At 33.7% G+C, this 11,868-nt stretch overlaps 2 non-coding genes across 2 annotated transcripts; both read left to right on the top strand.

Annotated features, from left to right (window-relative positions):
- The first annotated feature begins 10,489 nt into the window (after positions 1–10,489).
- Positions 10,490–10,562, top strand: Trnar-ucu. The gene has a single exon. It is a non-coding gene; the product is annotated as a tRNA-Arg (tRNA).
- Positions 10,563–11,060: 498 nt separating this feature from the next.
- Positions 11,061–11,132, top strand: Trnag-ucc. Its single transcript has one exon. It is a non-coding gene; the product is annotated as a tRNA-Gly (tRNA).
- Positions 11,133–11,868: the final 736 nt, after the last annotated feature.

Genomic DNA, 11,868 nt, shown 5'->3' with positions numbered 1-11,868 from the left:
TGTTTTTGAAACAAAAAAAACGGAAAAATATTGCCGCACCCGGAATAGAAAATGAGTACAGGCGTATGAGTTCCCTAACGATTGCAGAGTGGATAGCGCGACTAGCGCTTAAAAAATATTTAATATCTTTGGATCTAACTGTGCCTCCAATATCATATAAGAGATTTTGTAGTAGAGTAAAAGAAATTATTTGTTTATTTCAATCGATTCGAGTCGGGTAAAGGGTATGTAAATCCTATGTTAACAATAGACTGCTTTTATTGTTAAAAAATTGCAAAAACAATAATTTTTTTTGCAATTAACTAAAAGTTGAATTCAAAATGAGTACAACAAAAAAAATCATACTGATCTGTTCACCACAACTGGAGATATTAAGATTAATGCAGAGGAAGACCATCAAATTTGAGAAAATTATCCAAATTTCAATCGTAAATATTTTCTTTAAAAATTTTTTAAAGCAAATCCTGAAATACGTGTCAAATGATTGCATGAATAGTATCTGTAAACAAATTTTCAGACAATTCTAAAAAGTCAAGGTTAATTAGTGTCCGGTTTGTAAAAGTATGACCCATATAAGTTCTACTTTGGAACTATTAACATTATTTGTAGGATTTGTATCCTGTTATATCATTGTTTCGAGAAGCTAAGTTTCTATTCATATCCGTGTTTCTATCAGTAATAGTTGCATCGTCGCAGGGCCTAAATTCTTATAGTTCAACATTTAATGCACAGACGGAATTTGATTTGCGATTTGTATTTATTATTCCTTTAAGGTTTCCTGAAATATCAATTCTCTTATGGTCTGGTCCGATGTCCTGTCGTTTTATCTAATATATAGAATGATCTCTCTCATTAATTTTCTGGTTCGTTTTCTTACTCCGACTCTGTTTATGCTTAAAATTTGATAGCGCAGATCGTTTGTCATTACACAACGCGGCTGCTTGCTCTTGGCCGTCAACGGGACCTTGCTTCTTTTGCAAAATGGAATTCCATGTTTCTTCTATGTGGAATATGTTGTTAGTGGTCTTGTGTTTCCACTGTGGGAATGTCTAGTCCTACCTAAATTCTGTTTCTCCTGTATAGCCATATGTACAGCATCCTCTAGGTGATCGTGTCTGCCATTTATAAATACTGTCAAAGTGTGCGGATTGTAATAAACTAATAGTGCAGTAAACGAAGCGTTTTGGGTCTGAATTTTTTTGTGAAAACAGTTCGGGTTCCGCCACCATCCCCCGGGAGAATGACACTCCTTCTCAATTGTGTAATTACATTTTTTCAAAATCGATAGAAGAACTAATTATGAGAAAAAATGTCTTTTAGAGTTTTTCAAAAAAACTAATACTTTTCAAGCTACTGGCCTCTAAAAATGCATATATTTTTGGCGTTTTACTTCGTTTTTTTGCAAATATCTCCTAAAATATATATTTTAGCGAAAATCATGTAATGAACAAAATAATTTCAATAAAAATCTTAATAAATTGGTGTTTTATAAAGTGTTCTAGGAATAATATTAAGCGTGATTTGAAAGAGCAAAGTCGTTTTTTATTTTGTTAAAGATTTAATTGTTGCATTTAAAGCCATCTAGTGGCGAGCTTTTACATTTTATGCATTTCTGTGAAATTGGGTTTTATAGTGTTCAACATAAGCTTTAAAATGAGTGCTGTTACAAGTTTTTTGTGTGTAAAATGAGTGAGCTATCATGCAAATAAGCGGTTTAATGAGCGCCATTTCCACCAGAATTAAAGTAATTCACATTCCATCTAGAATTCACTTTATTATAGACATCTTGATGGATTCTAGCAGATTCACTACTTTAGTATAAACTATTTTCAGCAAACTCACAATTTTATAAAAAAAAAATTTCCGATTTTTTTAAAAATCGAACTCATTTTCATTATATCTCAAAAAGAATAAAAGATACGTATAAAAGCATATAGATAAAAATCAAAAGAATCTTTCTGGCTTATTATTGTTTATTATTATATTATTTTTCTTTCACGCAAAAATTGGCAGTGTTACGATGGTTTAAAGAGTGCGCGGCCGCGCAATCAGAGTCTTTCTCAAGCTCGTTAACCGTTCGCCGTTTCAAAATGAGAGGAGTTACGAAAAAAATTATAATAAAAAAGGTTGTAGCCCATTTCTTAACCTTTCAAATGGTATATTACAAATTGTGATGGAGTCGAAAATAAAGGAGTTATGACCCAAAAACTAATCACATTTTTATCGAATTTCGATATTTTGTACATATTTCGAGCAATGTTATATTCTTTAATATTAAAAACGTTTTCTAGCGATAAAACGGCTCAATGTCCACTTATTTATTAAGGGGTGGTAACCCCCCACTTCTGACTCCCCTCACTTTTGAACTTGAGGTTAAGATGAACCTAATTCCAAAATTTCATGCAATTCGGAGCACAGTAAAAAAATTCGGAGGTTATACACTTTTTTCCTCTCCGTTTACTGCACTATAAACTAGTGAATGCAATACCGGTATACCGGAATACCGAATTACCGGTAAACCGCCCGATTTTTCAGCGGAATTTTTAGCGGTATTTACTCCAAAAATACCGATATTTTCGGTAATTTTACATAAGCGCTATTTGATACATAATACACAAAAGTTTAAATTTCTCGGAACGAATTTATCTTTAAATTCCATAATCGCATGAACAGCTATACCTTCAAGTGATTCTATAGGATAAACAAATGTCAAATATTATCTCAACTAGTCATTAAACTGAAAATTTATTGCTTTACTAAGGGCTTCATATCGTGTTACAATAAATAGAATTGGACTGATAGATAATGATGTTTGTTTCATCTTATGTAAAAATGTAACGGTTTTTTAAGTGATATTTGCGCCAAAATATTTTATATCATACAGATTACCTCTGCGTAATCTTTATTTTTTTTCTAACTTTATACATAATAATTATGATAATTACTAAATATTTTTGCTTCTTATTACAATTATAAAATATTATCTTTCGAAAACGTTTCGAAGTTTGAAAATACTATAGAACCATCACATTGTTTTAAATAACAATGCTCAACAATTATAGTAAATCATTATTTATCTTGACAAAGTATCCGATCTTAAATTAGTGTAGAATTTTTTTTTTAAATATTGGAGATTATGCTAATTTAACAAATCGGATACACGATACAGACAATACAGTTTATTATAATAATGTAATATGATCTTTTATGAGTTTTTGGTCTTTCCTACTCATAAGTTTGTTTTTGGTGAAAAGTACTCAATATACTCATTAGTGATAATGAATTAAATTTGATATAATTTTGTTAAATTGTTATTTAAAAAAATAAACTTATTGTTCTATTTTATTGTTTTTATAGTTTAGTTGAATATAGTTGTAGTTGAATATAGTTGTAGTTGTATATACATTTTTTTATATTTGTATTAGTAACTTTCAATTTTGTTGACGTCTGTTTAAGATAATAAAAATACCGGTAATTTACCGGTATTCCGGTTTTAAAATGACAAATTACCGAAATACCGGTATTGAAATTTTTCATCGGTATTGCATTCCCTACTATAAACGATGTTTTATCACTTGTTCTTGATTGGTCATACATTAACTCAAGGATTTTTTCAATTTTCCCTGAATAACTTCTTGCCGTTTCACCTAGCAATTGTCTCATATTGGCAAGTTCTAACTGTAATTCCGGAATGGGACGGCGATCTTTAACTTCGTCTCACAATAAATTATCCGACTACCTGATATAATTAAAAGCCAAACCCTCTAATTTTGTTAAAGCTATTTTTAAAAGTTGCGAGTCTGTTGCTATATATATATATATAAATATACTTATTTCATTCTGATGGTTTTCCATCAAACTTAGGTTTTAAATTTATAGCTGAATTTAAAACTACAGAATCGACTTTGGTATCCTCTACTTCTAATCTAAACGTACATATCTGCTCTTCAAATGTGGATCTTCTTGCAGGATTCGCCATGGTCTTCAGAGAAAAAGAAAAAATTGTCACACTTTGGTGAGTGAGTAAAATCCTGGTGTGTTATCAACCAGTTCTTGTTGGATTTGCCGCCACCTGTATCCTTCGTGTTTCCGGGATGTCGAGTAGCCCTTTCCACTTCACTGTCTCAGGAATCGCACCGCAGTCACCAGTTTCATGGTCGATTCTGGTTTAGGGATGAAGCCTAGCAACCCAAGATTGACCTGCCACTGGTGTAGATGACTAGAGCGGGCACTGGTTTGAATTGTTGTCTCTTCAGAGCTGGATAATCCTAAAGTATAGGCTGGAAGACTCTTATGGTAGCAAATGAAAGATAGAGTCTTCCTCCAACCACTTTATTTGATAAAACTTTGTACTTTACAACCTTTCAAATAATTTACTGGATGTTATAACATGTAATATGTTCGAGATTCTTCTACTGATTGTTCAATTTAATTTCTCATTATATACTATAATTTTTGGGTCACCAACAACAAAACAAGGTGTTTTTGAAATATCTTGTTTATAGCCTCGATAATTTTATAAATGAACACTTTTTTGTTGCAATTTGAACAAATATTGTTTATAGTTGCTCAGGACAGTTGAATATCTTTATATATAAAATTCTTCTGCAATGATGTAAGTAAATATAATCCTCCTAAACTTTTGATAAATCTTTTTGAAGTTTGTTAAGGAATTTTTTTAAGATGTATGTTATTATAAAAGTTTAGTAATATTGTAGAAATAAATGGAAAAAATTGCAAAATAAATCGTTTGAAAATTGTTTGGCATTGAAAATATTTGAGACATTGTTTGGCATTGAAAACAAATGAAAAGTGCCACCTAGAAAAAAAAAATGGCATGCGGGCGCTGAGGACCCCAGGAATGTCCCTGGTAATAATTTATATTAAATTTGAAAAAAATTATAAAGGATGCCCGTATTATCAAAAAGTAAGTAAAGTCAAAAATTCTGCAAACAATACTTCTCCAGTAAATAATAATCAACAATCGAATAATAGAAATATAAATTCTGCTAATAAATAAAACGTACAGAATCGCCACCACTAATCATTTGTCATATGCCCAGGCTATGAAAGGTCAACAATCAAATTTAAACAACTCACCTGTTTCTCAAGAATCTACTTTAGTTCAATTTTTAAATGAATTCAAAGCTATGTTCAATCAACTAATGCAACAAAACTCGATGGTATTAAATATGCTATCGACCATCATCAATAAATATAAATAATGGCTAAATTCATTAGAATATGCTTATGGAACTCAAACGGTTTGACCCAACATAAGAACGAGATGAAGCTTTTTTTAATAGAAAATAAAATTGATATCCTTTTAGTGAGTGAAACCCATTTCACTCAATATTCAAATCTATATATTCCTCACTATAACCTCTACCATACTCAACATCCAGATGGTACTGCACATGGAGGTACAGCAATTATAATAAAATCAAACATTGTGCACTACGAGTTAGAAAAATACTCCAAAGAATTTTTACAAGCAACTTCAGTAACCGCAAACTTCTATCATATGACCTTACCATCTCTGCTGTTTATTGTCCTCCACGTCATTCAATAACCAGTGATCAATTTTATGAATTTTTCGAGTCCTTAGGATCCAAATTCTTAGTAGGAGGGGATTTTAATAGCAAACATACTCATTGGGGATCTAGGCTAATAAATCCCAAAGGAAGACAAATGTTTAATGTTATTCAGCAACACAACTATTTGTGCTTGTCCACTGGTTCACCAACGTATTGGCCCAGCGATCCCAGAAAGCAGCCTGATTTATTGGATTTTTTTATAACTAATGTTATAAACCCATCTTACGCAGAAGTATATTCTAGTTATGATCTTTCTTCCGACCATTCGCCAATAATAGCCAGTATCAGTTCAACGTATTTGAATTTTTCTCGCAACCCAAGATTTTGCAACAACAAGACAAACTGGGAAATATTTCGTACTAGAGTTGAAAACAATATAAATCTTCAAACAAGGTTGAAGACTGAGACAGAAATTGAATCTGCAATCGAATTACTTAATAAAGTTATTCTTGAATCATCTAGTTTTGCAACACCTGATATTACAAAATCGTCTCATTCAGGTATATCATTGGAGATTAAAAGGTTAATAGCCAATAAAAGGAAAGCCAGGCGAAAATGGCAAAACAGTCACACACCCCAAGACAGAAATATTTTTAATAATCTGAACAATAAGCTCAAAACTAGGCTTAAAGAATTAAATGATACTAGTTTTGCCAACTACGTGTCTAACCTCAATCGCTTTGACAATTCTATTTGGCGTCCCATTAAGTCTAGAAACAAGCCGTGCATCAGAAATCCACCTATAAGAAATGATACAGCCGGTTGCTGGGCAAGAGATGACAAGGAAAAAGCAGAACTTTTTGCTGAGTATCTTAGTTCAGTTTTTCAACCGAATGCAGCTGAATCTAATACATATAACTTGCACCAACAGCCTCGCACACCACATACTTCTGTCAACTTCAAGAAAAGATTTTACTCTCTGAAGAAGATTGTTTCAGTAATTGCTAAACTGGATAGTAGAAAATCACCTGGGATTGATAATATTTCATCCAAAATGTTAAAAGAATTACCAATTAAAGCGTATATCTTCATAACATACATATTTAACTCAATGCTGAGATTGGAGTACTGGCCTAAGTCTTTTAAAATATCCGTTATTAAAATGATACCTAAAAATGGAAAAGATTCAAGTATGGTTACGTCCTACAGACCAATTAGCCTTCTACCCACTCTGTCGAAGGTTTTTGAAAAACTACTGCTTGAAGATATAGTAACCGAATCTAACATACTACCTGATCATCAATTTGGATTTCGCAAGCAGCACTCTACGATCCAACAGTGCCAAAAAATTGTGAATTTAATTCATAAAACTTTCGAATCCAAACAATACTGCTCAGCAGTGTTTCTCGATGTAAGCCAGGCCTTCGATAAAGTATGGCATGAAGGACTTTTAGCAAAAATTAAATGGTTGCTGCCGTCTTGCTTTCATAAAATTTTAGAATCGTACCTAACTAACAGATGGTATAAAGTTAGAAATAATTGTGAATCATCATCACTTTTTCCCATTAAATCAGGTGTTCCGCAAGGAAGCGTTTTGGGCCCTTTTCTGTACCTTACATATACTAGTGATTTTCCAACCATGGCGAGCTCTACCACTGCTACTTTTGCTGATGATATTGCGAATTTGGCTAGCAATGGAAATCCTACTCTTGCTTCTAATATCCTACAAAACCATCTTAATGAAATAGAAACCTGGACAAAAAAATGGCGCATCAAAATTAATGATACGAAGTCAACTCATATTACCTTCACACTTAATAAGTCAACTTGTCAAGCTGTGTACATAAATGAAAGACAAATACCAATCAAAGACACAGTCAAGTACTTGGGTATTCACATGGATCGCAGATTAACCTGGAAGCCGCACATCGTAGCCAAAATAAAACAAATTAAACTTACTCTTTCAAAATTAAATTGGCTTATTGGTCGAAGATCAAAATTATCATTAGATAATAAGCTTCTAATTTATAAGACCATAATTAAACCTGTATGGACGTATGGAATCCAACTGTGGGGATGTTGTAGCAAATCAAATGTGGGACTTGTTCAACGTTTGCAATCTAAAACACTACGGACGATTACTGATGCCCCGTGGTTTGTCAGCAACAAAATCATACACGATGATCTCAACATCCCTTTCGTAGTGGATGTTATCAAGAATATCAGTACTGGACATCATGCTAAAATCCTCGAACATCCTAATACAACTTTGGCTCATCTGCTTGATAATCTACCTATAAGAAGACTACGCAAGAAACAGCCTATAGACTTAATGTAAAAAATTGTTTTCCATAGTCAATTGCTTATTGGAGCAATTACTACAATTTTTTTTTCTTTTGTTTCTTTTTACTTTCTTTATTTTTTTCTGTATTTTTTTATCTATTTTTATTTATTTATTTATTATTATTATTGTTATTTTTTTCATTTATTTCTGTGATTATTATTATTATTATTATTATGTGTAATTTAGCCATATAACTCATAGGGTATGTAAATAACTCTGATTGTTATATAATATGAAAAAAAAAAAAAAAAATTTGAAAAAATTGTCACACTTTGGTGAGTGAGTAAAATTGAACAATAATGGGTATGAATAACAATTATTTTACGCCCCCGAGTGGGTTCAATCCACCAACCTTTCGGTTAAACTTTAAATATTGCTAATGAAAAGGCGTGTGTTCGTTACTTAATTAACTAACCTATATTTACATTTAATAATCACTTATCTTAAAACATTGCTTATTCTAACATGGAACTTATATCTACACTAATCTGTAACCCACGTTGCATCCAATGTACAACATTGTAGTAAATAATATGTGCTCGAATTTAAAGAAAAGTTCGGGCTCGTCCGGAATTTGAACCCGGAACCTCCGGCGCCCTAAGCGGAAATCATACTCCTAGACCAACGAGCCACGCGGTGTACTCAATAAACACATTTTACATATGATTTGCCACTTACGTTTATTATCTAAGCCAAAATCATACCCCTAGACCAACGAGCCACGGGTTCTATCCAGTTTGTGTTGGATCCAATGTACAACATTGTAGTATTTAATAGGCCGGGACCTCCCGCACCCAAGGCGGAAATCATACTCCTAGACCAACGAACCACATGTTCTACCCAGTGCGTGTTTGTGTTGCATCCAATGCACAACATGGTAGCAAATAATATGTGCTCGAATTTAAAGAAAAGTCCGGGATCGTCCGCGATTTGAACCCGGGACCTCCCGCACCTTAAGCGGAAATCATACCCCTAAACCAACGAACGACATATTCTACACAGTGCGTGTTTGTGTTGCATCCAATGCACAACATTGTAGTAAATAATATGTGCTCGAATTTAAAGAAAAGTCCGGGCTCGTCCGCGATTTGAACCCGGGACCTCCCGCACCCTAAGCGGAAATCATACCCCCAGACCAACAAACGACATATACTACCCAGTGCGTGTTTGTGTTGCATCCAATGTACAACATAGTAGTAAATAATATGGGCTCGAATTTAAAGGGACCTCCCGCACCCTAAGGGACCCTATAACCCTAGACCAACGAGCCACGTGGTCTACTCAATAAACCCCTATACCCCTAGACCAACAAGCCACGGGTTATACCCAGTGCGTATTTGTGTTGGATCCAATGTACAACATTGTAGTAAATAATAGGCACCCGAATTTAAAGAAACGTCAGGGTTCGTCCGGGATTTGAACCCGGGACATCCCGCACGCAAAGAGTAAATTATATATAGCACAAACCATAATTACAACAGGCCCTTGTCATAATACTGATAATACTAGGGATAAACTATATATATGATAAACAATAAAATCATGAAATTCTATTAGATATAAACAATTTTCATTAAATATTCTAGGGTATAAATAATAAATATTTTCCCTCGTAGACCCTTGTCGTAATGCTGATAATAGTAGGGGTGAACTATATGTATTGTCATGGACTCTTTTTTATTCGTCATGAATATCCTTTTATTTATTTACTATACTCCTTTAGTCATGCTCTAATTTATTATTATTGTGTACATTCGCGGTCTTTCTACAACCTTACCGTGAAGTCGCAATCCTGTAAGAGACTAGTTACTTTGAATATTACTAATGAAAAGGCGTTTGTTCGTTACTTAATTAACTGACCTATATTTACATTTAATAATCACTTATCCTAAAACATTGCTTATTCTAACATGCAACCTATATCTACACTAATCTGTAACCCACGGCGCAACCAGTGTCCAATACCTGTCCATACATTGGGCCCTATTCACTTCACACACAAAGAGTTAACATTTACTTCACTCCTATAAACTATACAAACTATACAAAGTCTACTTTCGGTTCGGGGGATAGCTTCCGAAACGCTGTCCCCCCATGATGTCCTCTAGGCTTACATTAAAAACATTTTATTAACCCTTTCGTGCGCTGGACCGCACGTTTGCCGACTTTGAGGCCATGCAGGCAACGCACACCCTCGACCACGACTACCTGATGACTGAAAGGGGTAGTTATGTAGTTATGTGGGTGCTCACCCACACATTCGTAACAATATGATGAACAATATAATCATTAAATACTATTGGGTATAAAAAATATTCTTTTAAAATTTCAGGGTATGAATAATAACTACTATACGCCCCAGGGTGGGCTCGAACCATCAACCTTTCGGCTAACAGCCGAGCGCGCTAGCCAATTGTGCCACGGAGGTCCTTGTCGTGCTATTGATATTATATATAGGATAAACAATATTTATAATCATCAAACAATAACGGGTATAAACAACAATTATTCTTACACCCAATAAATAACACATATCTGTAACTTTTTTTCATCAATATCAGATATAATAATTAAGAATCAATGCAAACAAAAGTTTTTTGAGGCTGTGGTCCCTTTGGCGCAGCGGATAGCGCGTTGGACTTCTAATCCAAAGGTCGTGGGTTCGATCCCCACGAGGAATGCTTAGTAGAACTAATTTATGTAATGACCATATATTGTATAGTCCAGTTTGGAAATTGGTAATTAACTATAGCCGTTCATGCGTTGCAATTTTTGTCTAAATTTTGTCGGCTGAATACCCACAAGAGATGTTCGGAAATATCACATTATTTTAAGAAATGATTTGTCATGTCTTGGCATTTTGCTGTCCACATACAAAAACTCACAATAAACTTTATCAACTTTATAAGTTACAACTATAAGTTATTACACCATAATTGAGTTCCAAGCAGTTGATTCGGGTTCGATTCCCGGCCGACGCAATCACGTTTATTACTTTCGTGTTGCAATTTGTCAATATTAAAAAAAAAGTTTCAATATGGGTAAAATGAAAATTTTAAGAAATTATTTGTCATGTCTTGGCATTTTGCTGTCTACATACAAAAACTCACAATAAACTTTATCACCTTAATAAGTTACAACTATAAGTTATTACACCATAATTGATTGCAATATGTTAGGCGTCGGTGGTGTAATGGTCAGCATAGTTGCCTTCCAAGCAGTTGATCCGGGTGCGATTCCCGGCCGACGCAAACACGTTTATTACTTTCGTGTTGCAATTTGTCAAAATTAAAAGAAAGTTTCAGTATGGGTAGAATTAATATTATACCAAATCGATATTATTATTATATTTATAACAACAATATAGTAAGAAATATGTGCTTAAATTAAAAGAAATACGCGGGCTCGTACAGGATTTGAACCCGGGACTTCCCCCACCCAAAGCGGGAATCATACCCCTAGACCAACGAACCACATGTTCTACCCAGTCCGTGTTTGTGTTGCATCCAATGCACAACATTGTAGTAAATAATATGTGCTCGAATTTAAAGAAAAGTCCGGGCTCGTCCGGGATTTGAACCCGGGACCTTCCGCACCCTAAGCGGAAATCATACCCTTAGACCAATGATAAACAATAAAATCATGAAATTCTATTAGATATAAACAATTTTCATTAAATATTCTAGGGTATAAATAATAAATATTTTTCCTCGTAGACCCTTGTCGTAAAGCTGATAATAGTGGGGGTGAACTATATGTATTGTCATGGACTCTTTTTTATTTGTCATGAATATCTTTTTATTTATTTATACTCTTACATAGTTGCCTTCCAAGCTGTTGATCCGGGTTCGATTCCCGGCCGACGCAATCACGTTTATTATTTTCGTGTTGCAATTTGTCAATATTAAAAGAAAGTTTCAATATGGGTAAAATGAAAATTTTAAGAAATTATTTGTCATGTCTTGGCATTTTGCTGTCTACATACAG

The sequence above is a fragment of the Ctenocephalides felis genome, unplaced genomic scaffold (genome assembly GCF_003426905.1).
Source record: "Ctenocephalides felis isolate EL2017-DRISC unplaced genomic scaffold, ASM342690v1 CF-g0.4_SCAFFOLD_00845, whole genome shotgun sequence".
NCBI classification, from domain to species: domain Eukaryota; kingdom Metazoa; phylum Arthropoda; class Insecta; order Siphonaptera; family Pulicidae; genus Ctenocephalides; species Ctenocephalides felis.
This window is presented reverse-complemented; position numbering and strand designations above follow the sequence as displayed.